Genomic DNA, 24,198 nt, shown 5'->3' with positions numbered 1-24,198 from the left:
AGGGAAGTATGTTTGGGTGCAGGCACCAGAGGACTGCAGAATGATTGACAAGTGACGAATTACGCGAAACTTCACCTTTTCATATTAGCTGTGTATAAATGCTGGGTTCAGGGAAATGTACATTTGTTGCGCACCTCCTGAATGTAATTCTTGCATTGGGGATAACCAGAATTCTGTTCATCGAATTATTCATTTGTACCTAATAAAGTATTAATACTTTTGACATTGTAGAAAACCCTCTCCTGACCTTTTTTCATTGAGTATAGAATTTATTAAACATTTCAACATTTCTAATGTATAATATTTTGTACATGCCAGTCTAAATAATTCTGCTGTTTTCATAAATTTTAATAACATAGATTTCTGTACAACACATTAAAAAAAAAAAAAAAAAAAAAAAAAAAAACATTAAAAAACGTTTTAAAACCGTGACTATTCAAACCCTGGTAAACCTTGAAATCGGTGATGATTTTTCCATGAGAAAGCTATTATTATACAGCTGTCCTCTGTATTCCAGTAAAAAACCAAAGTCACTGGAAATGGTATCTTTCAATTCACACATAATATCACCTCGGCTTCCGAATTCGCAAGCACATGGCTTGTTCTTTTCAATTAGCGCTGTATTATTTAAAAAAGGTGTTTTATCTCACATGAAGTGTCCCATCACATGTGCGCGTTTATGTAGTCCTCTTTTATGTTTCCGAACTGAATGAACCGAAGCCCCGATGAATATTAATCATGGCTGCTGCTTAAAATAAAGTCAGAAGTGTCTCAGATAACATTGAGTATCAGGCCAGATGAAAGCCCCGGGACCAGATTGAACGCTGAACAAAGATCAATTAAGCTGAATAAGTGTGATAGAAGTTAAACAAGGAAAATGAATAATGACCTTCGGAGGCGACACAAAACCCCTCATCTTGAAACACGGTGTATGTACATCTCCGACACAAGGAGGCTGGGAAATATATACTCCCCGCTCTCCCGGAGCACTGTTTTCGTTGCAATTAAAATGAGGTGTCCGTCAGGGCCTATCGCTCTTTGTGTGGCCCCATATGTTTGGGTGCTGATACAGTGCGGATTACTGTGTTTGGAAGGCCGATAACAGGCTGTTTATAACCTTGGCACAGAGCAGAGGCTAATCTGGCTCGAGCACATTTCCCCTCAACCCCTCTGATAAAGGCTAGCTGGATCTGACACACCAGATGGAGAGAGAAAGAACCAAACACACACCTGCAGGAGAGAAAGAAGAAACTATATCTGTTTTGACTTCTTCCTTGATTTATTCTTTTGTTTGTTTTTTTCACTTATTCACATATTAATTCAAGATTTTTTCTTTTAGAGTGTGCTACAATAGAATTTAAAGACAGTTTTTTTATGTTTTAAAATGGAAAATCATGTTTTAATTTGCTCGTCATTATTTTGCACATTTTTGTCAGCATTTGTCACATACTGTAGATACTGACTATTTTTATTATCATTACTATTATTAGTTGTAGTAGTAGTAGTAGTAAGAATTAGAGTAATATTTGTTTTTAACTTGTTCAAAACTTCGCCTCACAACAAGAAGGTCGCTGGTTTGGGCCATATCTGGATCGGTTAGCGTTTCTGTGTGGAGTTTGCATGTTCTCCCTGCATTCGCATGGGTTTCATCCTTGTGCTCCGAAGTACGTATGGCTGCATTTAGTCTTTAAAAGTAACACTAGAAGATGGTATGATGTTGTTCCTTTTCGCACTTACCAGCTGACTGATTACCTCTGTTTGAACTGCTTTCCCTCTGTTACCAGTTTGTCCGGTTAGCTCGCCACGTACGTTGGCGGACTTGATATGCAAAGAGGAGTTGACCACGATAACAGTTCGAGTCTTGAAAAGAATGGTTCTAGAAAGCAGGTAAGACAAAAACAGAATCCAAAATTTTAAATAAACAAGTAAATAACAGCGTGAGAATGTGGTAAAATTTTCAAATTTGTGGTAAAAATCAGGCGCTTTTCTTTTTCTGGATTGCTTTTTGTCGTTGGGTTTAGGATAGTGGGTGGGCGGGTCAATCTGTGCTTTTAAAAACTATTGGTTCGGTTTAGGGAAAGAGGAGAGTGGGTCAGTAGCAGTTTTGCAAGATTAGGCGGTTTCCCACACAATTGTGTGGTTTTGAATTTGACTTTGCAGGTAAAAAATGGCATTGGCAGTTTGACAAAATTTGTGCTGTTTTAAAACTTAAACTTAATATGCAACTTATCTAACAAAAAGAACTGTGTGCTCCTACTCCATTCAGTAGTGACTAGTGTTTTGCACACACTGTGTGGGCCCATCCGTAAGAGGAGGTGAAGAAAAGTTGCATCAAAATCAGACTCTTCGGTCTGCGCCAGTGTTGTAGTGGTTAGTGCGTCGACACAAGCACTCTGGTGCTCACGGCGATCCAAGTTCGATTTCCGTCTCGCGGTCCTATGCCCATCCTTCCCCTCTCTCTGCTCCCCTCGCTTTCCTGTCAATACTCTATACTGTCTTGTCTAAAGGTGAAAACCCCAAGAAACAATGCAAAAAAAAAATAAAAAATCTGACTCTCCAGACAAAACTGACACCCCTTTACATACACGTGCATCATACAGCGGCTCCAGTTAAACACACAGCCGTTTATCATGACACTTTTATTGCTAATTTTTTCCAACAATTGACCGCAAGAACAAACATAGAAGCATTGTGTGATTGACAAACAGCACCTAATTACATCTAAAAGAATTTAAAACGCCAAATGGGAACAAATGCATACCATATTTCGAATAGTGTAGTCTACACAACATTAAGTGCAGTGTGTGGGTGAGAGGAGGGCAGTGTTTCAATATGATCCGGTTATGATGGGGCTCTGTGACTGCTGGTGTACGTTACTGTATTGTTAAAAATTATGACAGTTAAAGTAACCAGGTTAGTTTTAGTTTAAATCAATTAAAATTAAAAATATTGATCTAATATTTTGGACAGCTTTTGAGCTGGAAAAATCAGCAACATTGAGTATTAGTAGTATTGTTATTATTATTATTATTATTATTATTATTATTAATATTATTATTATTAATAATAATAATAATAATAATAATAATAATAATAATAATAATAATAATAATAATAATAATAATAATAATAATAATAATAATAATTATTATTATTATTATTATTATAATAATTATAATAATTATAATTATAATAATTATAATAGTTATTTTAGGGTAACATTTGTCTGCTTTAACTTGATACTTGATTTATTTCTTTGTTGTTGTTTTTCATTTATTCACAAATTCCAAGGGTTCAATTTTAGTAGACACTGCAATGGAATATAAAGTGACTCTTTTTACATTTTTGAAATGGCAGCTCTTGCTTTATTTCACTTGTCATTATTCTACACCTGTTTGTCAGCATCTGTCTTATAGATATTCACTGAGGAACAGCATGAATAAGGTTTTTTTAATTTACATCAAATTACAATTTATGATGCTGCGACAAGAAGGAACTTAAAAAAAGATTTTTGCCTGTTATATTTTACTAGTAGAGTGTAATTCAAAATACACTTGGAATTGGACTGTTGATTAATATTATCAAGATCATTCTGTTGCTATAGTTATTATTGAAACGTCTGCAAATAAAACTTCTTCTGCTTTGGACAAAAGTGTTTGCTATATCAGGGGTTCCCACACTTTTCACCCTGCGACCCCCAAAATAACAATGCAAGTGACTCGCGTCCCCCACATTCCTCAGAGGTGGTTTTAGATATACAAATGTTGCACAGACAACAATAGGCAACACAACTATATAAACACGAGCATGTTGACAATACAAAAAGTGCAACAGTCTAGCAACCATAGGCTATAATTTATATATATTAATTTATTCATTTGTTTAATTTAATATAAACCCCCCATAAAGAGACTGGTGGGAACCACATTTTTAGCACAAGTCTATTCTTGGTTTTATTTTGGAGACCGCCACTGAGAGATCATCTAAAATATTCAGTTGTGCTGCAGCTGACCCTATTGCTGTGTTGTTCATCTTAAAAGACTGATGGCTTTTTATTTGCATGTTGTTGCTTTTTTGCTTAACTATTAACTACTATTTTTTTATCTTCTGTGGGTTATGGTTAAAATAGTTTAATATGGTATTTTTTTAAATCACCAAGTGACCTCTTATCATTGTCCCGTGAACACCAAAGGGTCCTGACCCTCACTTTAAAAACCACAGTGGTAGATGACTAAATGTAAATGTAAATGCAAAACTAAAAACAACACAGAAACATAATAAAAAACAAAACAAAGCAAAAAAAAAAAAAAAAAAACAAGTCTAATACAATCAAATAAAACAAAAAGTTCTGCGATCTGAAATGTTCTTCTGAAATGAGCTTTTTTCTGAGACTCCTGTATTTATGTTCAATTATTTCACTTAAAGCCAGTGACAAAATAATCCATGAAAGCACAACAGTTAAATGAAAGAACCTACACACACTAGCCTGAAACAAGTCGCAGAAGTCTTCACATTGTTATACACATTTATAAACATTTATATACATTGATCAGAAATATGGACACCTCCAAATGGTGTTAAAAGTGTCACATACTGTATTTATAAGGTAAAAATCACCACAAAATGTCGTTTCTATCTTCATGTAATGACACGTTTGTGGCTGCAAAATCACACGTGAGCTAACAAACTGTTTGTTTACTACCAAGATGATGCGTGCATGCCCGCCAATGATGTCTACTTTAGTGAACAGAACCTGCATAGGCTGTGAATATCAGGTCATAAAGTTGTAAACAACTTTCAGTTTGTTAAACAGAACATACGTTTGGGAGCTGCACGGGAAGTATTATTTGCGTGTATGTTTGTGACGGCACCCATAACATGAGCACACCCGGCAGTGAAAGTGAAACCAAAATCGCGCTCCTCATTTAAATGAACAGATCGCATTTAATATTTTTTCTTTCATAGCGAACGCACAGTCTTGTGACAAACATGTCATTCTACCCGTGAAATGGAATTGTCTTATAATGTTGTCAATGACTGATGACAAGCATATTTCTCAAACATAATAATTCTGCTTCAGAATTATGAAAAGTTGTATTCTGATGTCATCACTATAATGTGAGTTAACAACCAGGACATATTTAAAGTCTGTTCAAATCCACCATTCCAAGTCTATACAAAGTTTAGCATTTTAACCAGCAGTAGACCCACACATAGGCCTAATACTATTATCATTGTTGTTGTTTTACCAAATGTTTGAGAAATAACAATAATAATAATAATAAGAGCCTACTCATATTTATCTTTATTTTACATCAACAAAATTTGGACAAATTCTTAATTTTAAGCAATGTAGCAAAGTAATGTTGATTAAAGCCAGAATCGTGCAGCCCTAATTTTGGTAGAAATTTCAGATGGCAATTAGAGACATTTTCCATCTGAATTCCTCAACTATAAAATATAATAATAGTAAATAATAATAATTCCGAAATCCTAAAATAAAAAGTCTTAACAGTAGTAGATTTTATGTAGATTTTTTTTTTAAAATCAAAGCATCAGTGGTCTCAGATTTTAGCCCTCACTGAGTACAGTGCAGTGGTAGTGCTGTTTTATTCTTCTTTCTTTTCATTCCAGGCCTTCATTTTCATTCATTTACAGTTTCAGATCCAAACCACTTCAAAGAGCCTTTTCTGCTGTGCTTATTTTTACAATCCCTACACACTTTAGAGAAGGTCAAACTCATACCTTAACAGAAGTCCATGTGAATTTAACACAGACCAACTCAAATGAAGAAGCTCAGGCTCACCAGGCTAAAAAGTATGAGACGGTGCTCATAAAGCCCCAGAGCCAAAGCACAGTCATGCTTTGTGACCACACTGGGCTGTCCTATAGTCAACAGTGAAACCCTGTCTGCCCGTCTCCCTCATCTCCTCTTCACCAGGCGCTGAGAAATTACAGCCAGTCCCAGTATCTGGAGTCTCTGGAGGAAACTCTCAACTAGGTCAGACTCATAATGTAATCCCACCATCTCTAGCCTTAACCAGCTGTACGCGAGGATGGAGAAGATGAAGCGAAACCTCCCACTCCCCCAGCATATTTCAGCTTCTTGCCTGCAGCGCTCTTACAAAAATCCTCTTTCTAGATTTCCGGGTGTCGGAATCGGCATTCATTATCATGCTAATGTCGGCGCTGGCCCAGATCATACCAAGTGCCACTGTGGCATGCTTAAATCATTTTGTCAAGTGCACTGTTTGCCGTGCGCACTGGAGATGGCTCCGTGTCTGCATGCATTAAAAAGGTGCATTTTTTTTGCCTCATTAAAAAGTTTTAGTCTTGAAGAAATGAAAAGTGTGTTTAATTGAAAATGTAGTACAGCAAGGTCACAAACTTTTATACAGTTGAAGTCAAAATGCTAATTTTTTTTCTTTTACAAATATTTCCCAAATTATGTTTAACAGAGCAAGGAATTTTTTCACAATATTTCCTATTTTTTTTTTTTTCTTCTGGAGAAAATCGAATTTGTTTTATTTCTGCTAGAATAAAAGTTTTTAGTTAGGTGAAGGTCAGTATTTTTAACCCCCTTAAGCAATATTATTTTCAGATTGTCTACAGAACAAACCATCATTATACAATGACTTGCCTTATTACCCTAACTTGCCTAATTACCCTAATTAACCTTGTTAAGCCTTTAAATGTCACTTTAGGCTGAATACTAGTAACTTGAAAAAAATATCTAGCAAAATATAATGTAATTAGCATTATTATCAATTACATAATTATTAGTTATTAAAACTATTATGTTTAGAAATATGTTTAAATGAATTAGAACAGGGGTCACCAATCCGGTGTCCCTGCAAGGTTTTGCTCCAACTTGCCTCAAGACACCTGTCTGGGTGTATACCTACGATTAGCTTGTTCGGGTGTGTTTGACTAGGGTTGGAGCTAAAATCAGCAGAACACTGGCCCTCCAGGAACAACTTTGGTGACCCCTGCTTTAGAATAATAGTCCATTAGTTGGTGTTAGTTAATATATTTACTAACATTAACTAAGTTTGAATAATCTTATCAAGGATTTATTAACCATAGTTTATTATTACATAATGCATAATTAAAGTGCAAAGTTGTGCTTGTTAACATTAGTTAATGCACCATGATAATGTATGATTATTAATGTATTGTAATGTATTTATTGCCATGTAATACATGTATTACTATTAGTTTGTTCATGTTATTAAATACATTAACTAACATTAACTAATGGACCATTAATTTAAAATCTTCTTTAAGTTAAACAGAAATTGGGGAATATTGTCCTAACGATATTTCTTACAATATAACATTTTCGCAGAAAATATTACTATATGTATTTAAATAATTGATTTAACTATTTTAAAATAAAACATGTAAAATTATTATTTTTTGATCTAATTATTTCTAATTCAGGCAAAAAAAAAAAAAAAAAAACTGTCCACATGTAAACCTTTAATATTTAAAACACTATGAATGAGTGCTATACTATGAACCTCTGCAGATATTCTGACTCTGATTGGCTTTAGTCATTCTCTTGCCTTGACTCCTACTTAAGCATTTATTTTCAGCTCTGGGTTCACCTTTAGGCCGCTCCAGCCTATGGTTTCCAAAGTGGGGGGAAATGTGGAGGGTTTGCTTGGTGATTTAAAAAAAAAAAAAAAAAAAAAAATCAAATAAACTGTTAGAATTACCATATTTTATCCAGAACCTACAGAAGAAAAAAAAATAGTATTAGCTGGATACATTAAAAATAACATGCAAATAAAAAGCCATCAGCCTTTTTCTCTTTTTTTTCTTTTGGATTGCGACCCCTGGGGTGTTTGCATTATATTAATAATATTAATTGTAACATTTATTATTAATAAATAAATAAATAAATCTTTAAAAAATCATACACAACTAACATATATATATATATATATATATATATATATATATATATATATATATATATATATATATATATATATATATATATATATATATATATATATATATATATACATACATATATGTGATTTTTAGACTGTTGCACTGTGTTGTCATTATGCTTGTGTTTATATAGGCCTAGTGTGCAATGCTTGTTTTTGACAACAGATTTGAAAAAGTTTTCGAAAACCATATCAATGATATTGTCTCTACGCGAACTATTAAACCACAATTTTGTGAAAATGGTGTATGCAATGTGCACCCTTATTACATTTTCAGCATGTAGGCATTAATCCACCAAACAACATGGAACATATAGGACAACAACATATGATTAATCCATTTGATTTGGAATCATTTATTTTTTTATAGCATTGTCATCTATAAATCTCTAAAAACACTATGTTTGCCATCTTTACTTTATCACTGTTGTGTACATTTTCAAACAGATTTTTAAAGAAGTGGGTTGCATAATTAATGCTGACATTTTTTAGATCACCTGACTAACTTAATACTATCTCATAAACCATATAAAACTGCTAATTACTGCACACTTTTGTAATTGATTAATAATAGCTACACTACAAAAAAAAAAAAAAAAACTGTAAAATAACGGCCATTAAATTACAGAAATTGTTAGTAATTAATCGTTCACTATTCTACAGTACATTTCAGTAATTTAACATCTGTTATTCCACGGTAATTTTTTTGTAATTTTAACGTTCATTATCCTACAGTAAATTTTTGTAATTTAATATTCGTTATTCTACGGTAAAATTCTGTAATTTAACATATTATTTAACATTTTTGCCAGAAAAAAAGGATTTTTTTTTTTAAGTGTAACTACTTTTTGTATATGCAGCTTCATCCAAACCACTAGGTGTCAGGATATATCTTGTTACAAATTCCAGTGCGACATCAACAAAAAAATGTCCGTGTACCCAGCTGTCACAACATGCTTTTAATACGCAGGTGCATATCTCTTCAGAATCAGTCGTCCAAAAGTAGGAATCGTCACGTAGCTCCTGGAAATCAGGCCCTCGCCAGATACAGCCCTGTTCTTCATGCAAACAGCCTGATGAAAGTTGATGAGTAAACAACATGTGTTTCCATTTACTGTACCTGCCCGCAGCCAGAGGGGGGAAAGCCCAAAGTCGACTGTGAAAACACTCCCCGCAGGTGTGAAAATAAAAGCCAGGGCTAAAAATATAGTCGGCAGCTGGGAGTTATTTGGATCGGGCTGTGTGCGGAGGAGAGCGCGGTGGTCCAGCTGGGGAGGCAGGTGTGGATGGGCTGACCGACAGAAAGCTGCCTATTTAGTCACACTGCAATCCCTCAAAGCAGATGCCGCGCAAACACGCCTCGCGTTTGCTCAATTTCCTTTTGTGTTGACTCATGCATAGCTTATTTGCGGTGGGTATTTCGGTGAGGGATGGGTTTGTGGTGGTGGTGGTGAGGGGGAGCATTTCCGAGCCGGTCGGGTGAGGAAGGAGAATGACAAATGGAGAGAGAGAGCGAATGAGGATGCTTTATGCGATCTTAGCACAATCGACCGGCCCCTGAGCCGCCGAGACTCCGATTCCCCTTGACAGTTATGCACTTCACTGGTTTCCACGTCGAGGCGTTTTCAGACCAAACAGGATTCTCTATCCTTTTTTTTGTTGTTTTGTGTTTGTATAACTTGTGAAGCGGCCTGTATTGTAGCTCTGTCATCACCTATCCATTTAGCTGGAACGTCAAAGCGGGTTCTTTTTTTCGGGTCAAGCATGGCCACTGCCGTCTGAGACTTACCTCTCATTTTTCATACATATCGCCTCAAGGACAGAAGGAGATGTAAAAATGACCCCCCGCTACTTTCTCTAATGAGTTCATATACAAATGACCTCTCTCTCTCTACTTTTGTCTCATGATTGACAACGGGGGTTCCCTTTGACCCACATGTGCATCTGTTATTCGACCCACATAAGCCAATGAGATTGAGTGATTGAAGCGTTATGAACCTTGGGGCACACCGTTTTTTTGTGTCCGGGCCGGCTTTTCCATGAAGCTCGGTCCGCATTGAGCTCATTTGCATGTTCTGCCACGTTGGTTTCTTAACTCTTGAGTCTGCAGGAGTCCCTGTCTCACTGGGGAGTCAAGTGAGTAACGCTGTTAGCACTAATTAGCAAGATTAGCTGCGCCGCTAATCTCCAACCCAAAACAATCAGAACAGAAAATCCCATGTTGTGACAATTATCTCTGAATATGTGAAAAATTGGATCATGTTTTTCTTTTCTGTGTTTCATTCTGTTTTCTCCTCAGTGATATGAGGTTTGGGAAATCAGAGAGCGATGTCTGTTTCTGAGGGGAAAAATAAGATTGGTTCTGCTAATGGAGTTTTTGGGCGTGGCAGTTGATTTCTCTTGGGATCGTTTTAAATTGTGTTCTAGGTTAGCAATAGCGTCAACTAATAACTGACCCCAATTGGACACATTTCTTGGGGATTTTGAAAGTGACAAAACACCATTATTTAATATAGTCACAATTACACGGTGACTCATTAGTTAGCACTGTTGCCTCACAGCAATAAGGCTGCTGGTTCGAGTCCCAGCTGGGTCAGTTGGCCTTTCTGTGTGAAGTTTGTATGTTTTCCCCATGTTCACGTGGGTTTTACTCTGGGTGTATGGATGTTTCTAAGTACTGGGTTGTAGCTGGATGGCATCCACTGTGTAAAACATATGCTGGATAAGTTGGCGGTTTATTCTGCTGTGGAGACCACTTATGAATAAAGGGACTAAGCTGAAGGTAAACGAATGAATGAATAACATAGTCATATAATTTTATTTACATAGATTGGGATTTAAGCATTAGCATTGTCTGATGATAATTAAAGGGATAGTACCCCCCAAATTAAAGTTACCTCATTATTCATTCTCCCTCATGTGGTTGTAAAACTATTTAGTTTCTAAATTTATCTAGTTTCTTTGTTCTGTTAAACAAAAAAGACAATATTTTAAGAAGGCTGGTTGCTGGCATCCATCAAACTACATATAGAAAACAAAAAATACTAAAAAAAGTTGAGTTATTTATTTAACCCAATTAGCTAAAAGAATTGGTGCTTAATTAGGTTACTTACTAAATAATTAAATAATTTAATATTAATAATTGATTAAATACAATTTTTCATAAAAAAATAATGACAAACACTTAGGTTGAGTAAGTGGAGGGTGAGTAATTTTTTTTTTTTTTTCAAGTATTTTCATTTTTGATTGAACTATCCTTTTTAAGACATTCAAACTTGTTTTAGCTGTAATGTAATTTAAGTTTAATTTAAATCCGTTTGAATTCACATTATTGCACATAGAGTGGTTAAAACTTTTGCTATGTATTTGGGCTGCACAATATATCGTTTCATCATCGATATTGCAATGTGTGCATCTGCAATAGTCACATCGCAGGATATGCAAGCCATAGTTTTTTTTTTTTTTTTTTGTAAGTAGAAATCTGTTTTTTAAGGCCGGTCACTGTTTAAACATTCAAGAGTTCAAAGCATTCAGGCACAAGAAATTGTACCTTTAATAAGCATACATTTTATTTTATTATTTAAACAATAAAGACTGCTTCTTTTGCACATTTCTTTACCTGAATACTGTTTAAAGCAGGAGTATCAAGCTCAAATTGGCAGGAGGGTCATATCAGTGACTGACAATTCATAGGAGACTGTTTTAGCATTCAAGCACAAGAAAAAAAGTGGAAACCTGATGTAATTAATACACTTAGGCATTCTTCTCCAGAGTATCAAAGCTCATTTTTGTATCTTGTTGTACAAATTGAAGGGGTAATTTAAATGGCTATGAAAATACTACAATTTAATTTTAGGAATAATAATAATAATAATAATAATAATAATAATAATAATATTAATTATTATTATTATTATTATTATTATTATTATTATTATTATTATTATTATTATTATTATTATTATTATTATTATTATTATTATCATTATTATATCTCAATCAATTGTTGCTTAACCAAATGTTTAACAGAAAAGAGTTTGGGTAACTTTGTCGAATTTACTGGCAATTGTTCTTCTCAATATGTTTCTTTTTTGTAAAACTGCAACAAAGAGAGGAAAAGTACTGCATGTATATATTCACATTTAATTTAACATGTTTTAAATGAGACCATTTGAACTGAATATTAGCAAAATGATCATATTTACACCAGCAGCATAGCGTGTAAGCCATGAAGAGGTGTTTGTACAACAAAATACAGGCAGTATGAAACTGATTATAATCAAATGATTCTTAAATATTTAAAAAAATATAGTTTTAGTAAAAATAGAGCACTTACTACATATATTTTAACAATTAATTCAGTACCAGTAATAATCTGCTATCGCGCTACTCTCGACGGCACGCTGAGAGAAACTGAAAGTAACCCAAATAAATACAGTACTTTAAATGTCCAGTAGGTAGGGGGTCAAAACCACAATATATGCACTATATGCAACTGAACAACAATGATAGTGATTGAAAATCATGTGATCTGTTGGGCGAAATCTTGTTATATTTTTGATGTCAGTTGCAGGCCGGAGGGAGGGGAAATGGCCTGCAAATAGCTTGTGGGCTGGCAGTTTGAGACCCCTGGGTATTATTCGTATGCATGATTCAACATCCTATTGCAATCAATCTTTCCAACACTTATTTTATTAGATTTTTTTAAATATTTTTATCAACACTTTCCATATAGAGTTATTCATTATTATATATTCATATAGCATTATTTATTACAAAAAAACAGAATATCGCAATGTCAGATTTTTCCAATATCGTGCAGCCTTACTACCTATACACACATCTATACATTCCTACTATTGACAAAAAATCTTTTTTTCTGTCAATTCAACTTACTGAGATTGATATTGACGCATGTCTTTTAAGCAACACTTGTTATGTTGAAGTAAGTGAAAATGATGAGTGGCAGTAACTGAAACGAACAGACATCTATGCTCTTGTCCTCCAGGGCCTACTGCTTACCACACACAAAACACTGGTCTCTGGTGGACTGGTGTCTTGTGGATGGAGGATGTTATGAAGTTTGATGTCTAGTTTGTGTGTAGTTTCACTACTGCTCACAGCACAAGGCGGCTTTAGCGCAGCCAACGCACCACAGCTTGCAAATGGAAAATTCCATAGAGAGACACATCACAATAACAAACTGTAGAATTAAAGTTTGTGGCCGGATATCCATTTCATTTGCAAGGCAACATTACTTTTTTTTTTTTTTTTTGCATATTCCTGATCATACTTTTTAAGGTGTTCACAGTATTTTCCAATTCCAATTTTTTTTATTTTATTTATTAAATAAAATTATATATATATATATATATATATATATATATATATATATATATATATATATATATATATATATATATATATATATATATATATATATATATATATATATAATTTAATTTTTAGACTGGGAAGCATGTGGTTAACATATTAGATAGTATGAATATTATTTTCTATTTTACCTGCAGTGTCTTGCCTTAAGAAGTCACATTGAAAACCACAAACAAGTCTGTTTCCGGAAAACATTTCCAGTGTGCAGGGAAACCATGTTAACCGGAAAAAAGAAAATAGCTTATAGGCGATAGTCCAATTAGAGCGGGTGCTTGTGTCAGTGTTGGCAGGTCCTCTCATTTCTCTTGTTTACATAAGACGTGTCAGGTCCGGTTCTCAGTGTGAGATCTCCTCTCCAGCTTGAGCTTACGGAGAGATCACGATAGCCTTGTGTCATTGAAGTAACAGGTTTTACCTCTACAACCGCTTCTTAAACCTTCGCTCTGTTATACCGTTCTGTACCTCAGGGTCATTTCAGATCCAGTTTCTTTGCCAGAATCAGGTCGCTAATAGACTTTTCTCGCCTTCTACCGGTGCTCTAATTTACACCTCGACAGCTAGCGATGCGAGGGCTAATCCTGCAGAGATCTTTTTTCTTTTTTTCTTTCTGATAGTTCGCTTAAACTCACAGAAAGCAGCTAACAAGATTCTCTTGATGATTAAAAGATGAGTTCCTCTAAAATGTATTTGGTTTTTTGTTGTTACAGTATGTGTGACAAAAAAAAGGAGATTATCAGCATTTTTTTACACTATAACAAACAAACTTGTTTTTTACTGTCATGTCTTTTTTACTGTCATTATTACCATTATTCCATTATCGTTGTTGTCATTCCCTTCCATTAATTGGTTTTGTTCTGATTTATTTCTATCTATACTATCTACTTGGGTTTTTGATATTTTGACCCCCGTAATAGTATGCCTTCTATTATGCAAGTTGTGTGTGCGTGTGTGTATATATATGAGCAATATCACACGAATCACACGATTAGCAGTGCGATATGGCTGTATATCGGCACTGGTGGGAGGCGTGCGTGTATATATATATATATATATATATATATATATATATATATATATATATATATATATATATATATATATATATATATATATATATATATATAAATAACTTACATAAAGAGTATCTGTAGAATTTTTTTTAAGAAATTTTTTTTAGAATTTTTTTTTTCTTACAGTGTGCTGATATCAGACAGTTTTTTTTTTCTTTTTTTTTTGCATTTGATTTTCTATTTCTGTTCTTTGTTTTCCCCTCTCCATTTGTATGTGTTTCAAAGTAATCTGTTCACCTCTTTGCGTAATAAAAAAGAGAAACAAAACAATACTAAAAATAGAAATAAAATGTTATTTTAATGAACCCAGATACAAGTTATAGATAGACTTTTTTAGTAACATTAGCGCAATTCTAAAGTTGTTTGTTGCCTTTTTTATATTAACATATTTTCATAGTTACAGCATAATTGTAATAATTGTTAAAAAAACTTAATTTATACACTTAATAACACTTAACAACTTGATGATAATGTTTTTAATGCATCGAAAAACAGAAGATATAAAAATATGTTAAAAAATGTATATTAGATTACAAATAATATGAAACAACAATGGGTAATATATTTCTGTTGTTTATTAATAAGCCCACATGGAATCAGATTTTTAGCCCATAATTTAATATATGTATTTACTTGTGTAAGCGTGTGTAAATTTACATTTATTCAGTTTTTAAACTAATAATATTGTGATATATTAATAGTAATATTAAAATGTTCATATGAATTATTTATAATACAGTTTGTAAAGTATTATTTTCTGTCTTTTAGTAGATAAAATATGAGAGACTTGCTTTGTTTACCAAATAAGTGGATCTAATTGGATTTGCATCGTAAAAAAATATATAAATATTATTATTTTTATTTCATAAATTAAGGTTTTAGTTATGATACTCTTAAAATCATAAATCAGCAGACTTTTTACAAAATTCTTCACAGAAATAGCAAAAAAATGTCCACAGATTCTGTCTGGCCTTATTTATTAGGTTTGATTAATGCATGGAAGTCTATTTCCGAGTAATAAAGCTAAAATAAAAGTGAGAATTTAATAGAAATGTAAATTTAATTTAGATTTTTAACAAATAATTCTAATTATACTTTTATATACTTCTATAATTCTATTTATTTAAAATAATATGTTAAATATTGTAATAATAGAATTTTATTTAAATTATATACAGAGACTGTAAAGACAATTATAATTGAACAAATCTGTACAATAACTACTTTTTTTTCCCTTTGAAAAGCAAATAATCATGTTATAATTTATGAAAAATCATGAGAAAAGACTAGAATAATGATGCTGGGAATGTAGCTTTGCATTAGAGAATGTATTAATGTAAAAATATTAAAAACAATTTTTATGATCTTAGCTTTTTTACGGTATTTTATGTATAAAACATGCTGCCTAAGTGGGCATAATCAACTTATTTCCTAAATGGATTCCATATTTTTGAACTGCAATTAGTTCATTCATTCATTCATTCATTCATTTTCTTGTCGGCTTAGTCCTTTTATTAATCTGGGGTCGCCACAGCGGAATGAACCGTCAACTTATCCAGCAAGTTTTTACGCAGCAGATGCCCTTCCAGCCGCAATCCATCTCTGGGAAAAACTGCAATTAGTTGAATTTGTAAAACATGTAAAAAAAAAATGCTATATCAAATGTCTTGTGTTTAAAAAGCTGTCATAGATAGTCTTTTATGCTGCTTTTCTGTGTTTAAAAATCAAAAAGCATCAGCGTATTGAGTGGTTTGCGTGATCTGGATGCAGGCGCGGTGTTTGTGACTCTGTTCAGCTGATAAGTGTTTATCTGCCGGATGTTGTGCCAGTGCTGGAGCTGTGGATGGAGGCTGTTGTGGTTTAGTGGGCGGCTGGAAGGCACATAGATGCCTGCAGGTGTGGCAAATAGCCTAATCCTACTTTAATCTGCTCAAACTCTGTGTAAATAAGTGATTAGAGAGTGACACACGCACGCTGATCATCCACAGCCCACAGACGCTCATTTCTCTCGTTGGGTCTTTAGTATATTGGTGCATTACTTAAATGCTATGGGGAGGAGATTAGCTTTTCTAAATGATGTTTGAGTAGCAGTTATCATAAAACAATTTTTTTTATGAACTAATGCTACAAACTACAATCTATTAACAATATATTAATATAATATTATTACAGTTGAAGTCAGAATTATAAATACCCTGAATTATTATCCTCCCCCCGTTTCTCAATTTGTGTTTAGGAGGGAGAACACATTTCTAAACATAATAGTTTTAATAACTCATTTCTAATAATTGATTTATTTTATCTTTACCATGATGACAGTTAATATTATTTGACTATATATTTTTCAAGACACTTCTATACAGCTTAAAGTGACATTTGAAGGCTTAACTAGGTTAATTAGGCTAACTAGGCAGGTTAGGGTAATTAGGCAAGTTATTGCATAACAATGGCTTGTTTTGTAAACCATCAAAAAAAAAAAAAAAAACATGCTTAAGGGGGCTAATAATTTTGACCTTTATTGTTTTTTTTTTTTTTTTTAATAAAAACTGCTTTTATTCTAGCTAAAATAAAACAAATAAGATTTTTTTCCCAGAAGAAAAAATATTATCAGACATAATGTGAAAAATTTCTTGATCTGTTAAACATCATTTTGCAAATTTAAAAAAAAGAAAAAAATCAAATATTATATTATATTATATTATATTATATTATATTATATTATATTATATTATATTATATTATATTATATTATATTATATTATATTATATTATATTATATTACAATAAACATAAATGTTTAAATCCATTTGAGGGTAAACTAAAGTTTAAAGAGTAAATTGTAAGTACATTTTCATCATCTAGGTGAACTATTCCTTCATAATGCTCAGTACACTAAAAATCTTCACTGTAGGGTTGTTTGTGCAACCAAAGTGGATAAATTGTCCATTAACATTGGTATATGTGGATTACAACTTGATTAAAACAAAACCACAAATTTATCTGAGCGCCTCAGGTAAAAGTCTCCTATTCAAACAGGCATTTATTTGATAAAACCCGCTCATATTTGCATGTACCCACAGAGTGACTGAAATTACTTTGAATCGCACAGAGATGGATTCATCACATGCGTCCGTCTGCTGTGTGTCATATGTGAGATGCAGACATCCATGTTCCAGAGGAGCCAGACACCACAGGCGATCGTCTGCGCGTCTGCGACTGGCCATATGTTGCACGTCCTCATGTCGTAGCTTAAGGGAGATGCTCCCCTCGAGATGAGAGGTTATTGTAGTTTGAAATGAATCCCTCATTCCTCCCCCTTTCCCATCATGCTGCATCCCCCTCAGCATCTCCTGTTCCCATGGGATCCAAAGCCAAAAACGCAGAAGTCTTGATCAAACAGGTAGTCGCCACCAAATGCTGTCAGATGGCTTTGGTTTCGCCCCCGGTCGTCTAAAAAAAAGAGAAAAATAAAGCGAAAAACAGGCCGCTTCGGTTGCCGAGCCCCTTTCATCTGCCTCCAGATGTGGTTTAATTTACTGCGACTTGGCTAATTATGGTAATTAAGGATTAATTACTGTTAATTACTTTCGCATAAACTCATCACCAGTCAAAGAGCGAAGCCTTATGAAATGTGCCACGCGTGCAAACACACACCGTGGGGACCCAGGCGAGCGTGCTGGGGTTCCTTTACATGCTGGCGCTCGTATAGAGGGCCTCTTTAGGGCTACAACAGAGCAAGGTTATTGCTCTCGCACCGTCACCTCTGCTCTCAAACACACCTGCAACCATCAGCATCAAAGTAGGACACACTGTTAGACCTGCCAAGTCAGTGCTTTTAGAGATTGACTAAGTTTACATGGACATCAGTAACACTAATCTGAAGACAATAATATGATTAAGGTGTTTACATTTTTGAATGTTCCTTTCATGTTCCCATTTCACATAGTTCAGTTAATGTCATCACGTCACCATTCGATGCTAGTTTTCTCCGGCGTGCTCATCATGACACAATTGTGATTTTGACCTTATTAAATTTGCGACAAGTTCAATTGCAGATAATTTCTCACACTATGCTTATAAAAATTTTCAAGCAACAGACCACCTCTCCCATTTCATTCACTAACTTTTCATTCATGCCACCATGACAAAGCCATTTCAAAGTCAAGGCATTTCATAAGGTCCATTTCTGTCAGAATTCTCAGCATATTCGTGATTTTCCTCTCGCACCGAAAATGTGCTCTCTTGCTTGAAACCATTCTCATTTGTTTGTCTTCAATGTGTTTTTTTTTTTTTTTTTTTTTGCTTTGCTTTGCTTTGCTTTGCTTTTTTTTTTTTTTTTTTTTTTTTGCTTTTTTTTTGTTTTGTTTTGTTTTGTTTTGTCTACTTATTTTATTTTCAAGGTCTGGGGTAATCTATTTTCTGCTTCTGTCGTTATGTCAATAAATTACATGTAAAATGGTATTCAAACTCACACTGGTAGCATTTAAGACTAAATAAAGCACGTAATCATTGTCATAGTAGTTTCTGCTGTCTCTCAGATTCAATGTCACAGAAACGGAAACCCCTTCAAAATAGAAATTTAGCATGTAGAAGTCATGGATGGATGGCTCCTTTTTGAAATGGAAAGATACCTTTCATTGCACGTCACAGCATTGTGCCGCTTGTAGTTAGGGCACAAAACAGGAATTTATAATTTGCAGTGGCTTTCGAAGGTGTAAGAGTGCAGTCTGGGAGGTTATGAACCACTTTAATGATGGACTCTTGTTAAAGGATTAGAATGAGCAAAACAACCATTCAGATGATGTACAATGTGGTTGATCGACTGGTTTGTCCAACAATGCCCCATTTTTATAAGCACACAATCTTTTAAAACAAAATCACATGACTTTTGGACTTTGCTAAATGTGTTTTTTATCGTAGTTTGTGTGGATTTTTTCTGATAAAAAGTTCCTACTCAGTAGTGTGCATGCATTGTTTGTACACATTTTCAGATGTTATACATATCAATGTCATTTTTCCTACAAATGTTGGCATTTAAAATTTGCATAAAAATGGGGATGGAAACAAAGCTATTGAATCGCTAGTCATGATGTAACTTTAGACTTACCTTAAAATAACCAGCTGATATTATTTATTGCCTTGTGTTTGTTAAATAAAAAATGAGATGTTTTCAAGAATGTTATTGTTGCTTTTTTTGATGACAGTTGTCTATGAGTTGACTAAGGCAAGTTGTTATTATGGTTTCAGGAGCTCTTCTCTCAGTTATGTAATTTCCTATTTGTGTTTTGAAGTCCATATTTTTAGAACAATAAAATTGGCTTTAGGTACAGAATTTTAAAAGGTCCAAATGAGTTAGAAAACTTTAAAATTAGGGTTATGTTTAAAAAAAAAAACAAAAAAAAACATGATGTACTTAAACTGAAACATTCTTCCTTTGCATGTTTGAAAAGATACCTGTACTAAATGTAATAAAGTAAAACTAATTACTACAATTAATATATTGTGCATGCAAACACTCATGATTTAAGAATCCTGGATGACATTCTTTTATCCAATAAAACAAAAATAAGTTGATTTGAAGAATGTACTCACTGCTCTTTTGATCACAGTTGTCATGGGTGTTTATGTAGGCAAGTTACAGTTTTCGTCTCCTCTACTTGTGTGATTTAATTTTGTTTTTTATGTTTCTTCCCTGCATATTTTCAGAAAAAAATAAGGTTATCTTTAGGTACAATATACAGAAAAAGATCAGGATTATGTTAAAGCCGTTAAAATAAACACTGTTCCTCTGATTTATGAAAACATTCATACACAGTCAACAAAGTACAGAAATTACTAAATTTGACGTATTACGCATACACCCATGTGTTTTTAGAAAGCTAAATGACTTTATTTCTAAGAAACAATTTTTTTATTTATTTAATTTGAAGAATGTACCCCCTTGGGCTGCACAATATTGGAAAAAATTGAAATTGAGATTTTTTTTTTTTTTTTTGCTTTTTAAATATTTCCCAAATTATGTTTAACAGAGCAGGAACATTTTCACAGTATGCCTGAAAATATTTTTTTCTTCTGCATAAAGTATTTTTTCAACTAGAATAAAAGCATTTTTATATAGAAAAGAAAAAAAAAAGAAAAAGTCAAAATTATTAGCCCCTATAAAGCTATATTTTTCAATGGTCTACAGAAGAAACCATCATTATACAATAACTTGCCTAATTATCCTAACCTTACTCTAAATGTCACGTTAAGTTGTATAGAAGTGTCTTGAAAAATATCTAGTAAAATATTATTTATTGTCATCATGGCAAAGATAAAATAAATCAGTTATTAGAAAGGAATTATTAAACTATTATGTTTAGAAATGTGTTAAGAAAATTCTGTTAAACAGAAATTGGGAAAAAAAGAAATGGGGATTAATAATTCTGACTTTAACTGTATATACATATAAAACTACAGTCATAAATAAACACAATGAAGCAAATGAAATAAACATGGCTTTTTTTGGTGGGGGGGGGGTCTAACAGTATTCGGGTACAGAAATTGAATAATCAAATGTAAAAGAGCATTGTATAGTCATCATCATTTAAACAATTCAATAAAATGTATCTATTATGTATCTTTATGTTCTCTATTTGCTTTAAACTCTTAAAATGTTCACATAGGCCCTAAAAACACATGAAAATGTTAGATTTTTACTCTATAATGGTTAGATTTTGCAGTGACTCACAATTGCAATATCGATGCTCAAACAATATATTGTGCAGCCCTACTGTAGTACCCAGCTTTGTTTGTTATTTACTGAGAGTGAATGGTGATCACAACTCTCAATTTCTTGGGATACAATTTTAGTATTCTTTTGTTCCCATTCATGGAATAGAAACAATGTTATTAGGGCTTTTTACATTTATTCAATCTCAAAGGCAGTGATTTAATTAAGTAAATGTAGGCACTGTGGGGTTCTGATTAAAGTGCATCACTGTGTTCATTTGCGTGTATTTCTTTGCCAGCAAATCACCACAATAAAAAAACATCAATGTTTACATCTTTAAAATGTATTATGACCTAAAAACGTAATAAATATGGAAGTATTTTCACTTTAATTACTTTATATATATATATATATATATATATATATATATATATATATATATATATATATATATATATATATATATATATATATATATATATATATATATATATATATAATATGCATAAACAGTTCAAAACCTCACCTATTTTTCAACAATGGTTTATAATTTCCAATTTAGTGATTTAAGGCCTCTGGTGAAGTTGCTATTGCATTATAGTTTGTATGGCAAGAAAAAACAGAATAGCTCTATGCCATGTTTTTATTTTATATTATTTTATTTTATTTTTCATTGAAATATTACTACAGCATAACACAAATGCTAAATATATAGTTTTAGAGTTCACACCACAATTATAATATTAACAGCAGTGACATTGCAGTGTTAAAATCCCTTAAAGCTAGGTTTTTTTTTTATTATTATTTTTTTTATGCGCAACCATGAATCAGAATCCATGTTGCTTTAAATTGACGAGTGACACAATACACAACAATATTTTGTGTTGATGTGGCTGCTAAAAAAGTTATGGCTACAGTATCATATAGCTCCTGTTCCCCATGCACTTTCATTTTAAAAAAAGAGCAGCATAGACATTCTTCAAAAGATCTCGTTTTGTGTTCTGCGAAAGAATGAACGTCATACTGGTTTAGAACAACACAAGACTGAGTAAATGACTGAGAACACAATCCCTTCAAAGCTCTCTCCTCTGCTTTATGTGTGTCAGCCTTCAAGTACAACTCTGCAGGTATTTATTCCAGGAGAAAGATGACTTGATTTCCTTGGCGGCTGATTGTTACAGAGAAATTCCTCACTAACATGCAATCCTCATAAAGGAAGCAATATAGCGAGAGCTGGCGGATTCCCTAAGGAGTGGAGATTAAGTCATACGCACCTCTCCCTTTAGTAAACAGGCACCACACGCATGCAAAGGGATGACAGAGAGGAAACCATTCGGCTCCGGCTCGATTAGATTAGCAAAATTCGCCGGGAGAGGAGGAGGGGGGAGAGAGACACAAGCGTGCATAATTAATTCTGACTTTGATCACTGTCGCTGTCTTTCAAAGGGATCATTTCCCATCTCTAGCTCTTTAAGAGACAGACATTATAGAGCAACTCCGGAAACTCAATACGTATCTGTTAGGAGCCAATACAGTGTGTCAAAGGAGCATTTTAGGGTGTGCTTGTTGCTATTGTTTACATCTCTTGGTTATTTTGGTCTTGACCAGAAAGAAAATTATACATTTGATTTTGTTTCATTTAGAAATAGCAAAAACAAAATAGCTTTTGTGATAGGTTGTATATGTTAGGATGATTACATCTAAAACAATGCCAAACGAGGCTAGTTGAAAATATGTGCCTCCTCAGCCTTCATTTTTCCGAAATGTAAAATATGTTGCTTCAGGTATGTTTGCTTGCACGTTTCAGATCACAGATTCACTAGAGAGTGCTGTCTATATTTGTGTGATTCTGAAATTACTGAAACTTTTTGTAAATGTTTTTGAATTTTACAGAAACACATCCTTCTTGTACACATTCACGAGAACTCAGACTTTTTCTACAGATCACCTAGCAAATCACTAATCTAAAACTTTAGGTAAAACTTCAAACTTCAAGATAGTTTTACCTTGATTTTACATAGTTTGTGTCTCTTTTGTGAACTGTGCTTCCCCAGACTTAAACACGAGTGCTCTGCATCACAATTACAACACTGTACAAGATGAGCTACTGAGCAAACTGACCACGCTTGGAATGTTGTCCATATGGAGAGGCAAATGTATTCAATTACAAATCATGGATACTGTTAAGTTGCTTTGTGGTATTTATTGTTGTTGTGCAACGAACTGCAGATCAATATTTTTTTATAATATGTCACTGTGGAGGGTGAAGCAGTGGCACAGTAGGTAGTGCTGCTGCCTCACAGCAAGAAGGTCGCTGGGTCCTGGTTCGAGCCTCAGCTCAGTTGGCGTTTCTGTGTGGAGTTTGCATGTTCTCCCTGCATTCGCGTGGGTTTCCTCCAGGTGCTCTGGTTTCCCCCACAGTCCAAAGACATCAATACAGGTGAATTGGGTTGGCTAAATTGTTCGTAGTGTATGAGTGCAGGCCCGGATTGGCTAATCGGAAGGACCGGGAGAATTCCCGGTGGGCAGGTCCGTTTTTTGGCCGCGAGGGCCGGTGTCCATAGCTCCAGAATATGTTGCTCTCAGCAGGCACACTTTTTAAATTAATTTAAACTTCTTATTAATTATTTTATCGCAGCTCTGCTATTTTTATCTCTTTTCTCGCAGCCTGGTCAATGATGATATAACTCAGACGAGCCACAATTTCATGCATAGCTGTTATGGTCCAGTGGTTAGCACGTTAGACTATGACACTGCGGATCCGGGTTTGATTCTCTTCTGAGTAGTTTTTTTTCATTTTTATTGTTAAGACATAATACAGTTAGGGTTGTTGAACATTTGAAGTTCTAAAGCAGCTGTTTTCTCAAAAAAAGACGTGATAGTGTAATTAGAAACTGAATTGTAAATGACCTTATTATAATATAGTCAGTCGTGAACTGAGGTGGGCCGGTCTGAGGCTTGAAACTCCAGGGCTGAAAAGGAGTCCCACTCCGGCCCTGTATGAGTGAGTGTGTGAATGTGTGTGTGGATGTTTCCCAGAGATGGACTGCGGCTAGAAGGG

At 33.8% G+C, this 24,198-nt stretch overlaps 1 protein-coding gene across 7 annotated transcripts in view; it reads left to right on the top strand.

Moving 5' to 3' along the window:
* pbx1a (pre-B-cell leukemia homeobox 1a) overlaps positions 1 to 24,198 on the top strand; it is a 133,126-nt gene that overhangs the window by 50,802 nt on the left and 58,126 nt on the right. For 2 of the 7 annotated variants that reach the window (XM_087239975.1, XM_087239976.1), the window contains exons 1-2: positions 1,193 to 1,664; positions 1,785 to 1,887. The gene's annotated coding sequence lies outside the window, so the exon portion shown is untranslated. 7 annotated transcript variants of the gene reach the window in all.

This window comes from Danio rerio, chromosome 2 (assembly GCF_052040795.2).
Source record: "Danio rerio strain M-AB ecotype USA chromosome 2, GRCz13ab, whole genome shotgun sequence".
In the NCBI taxonomy this organism is placed as follows: Eukaryota; Metazoa; Chordata; class Actinopteri; order Cypriniformes; family Danionidae; genus Danio; species Danio rerio.
The sequence above is the reverse complement of the archived record's forward strand: the minus strand, read 5'-3'. Positions and strand labels throughout refer to the sequence as shown.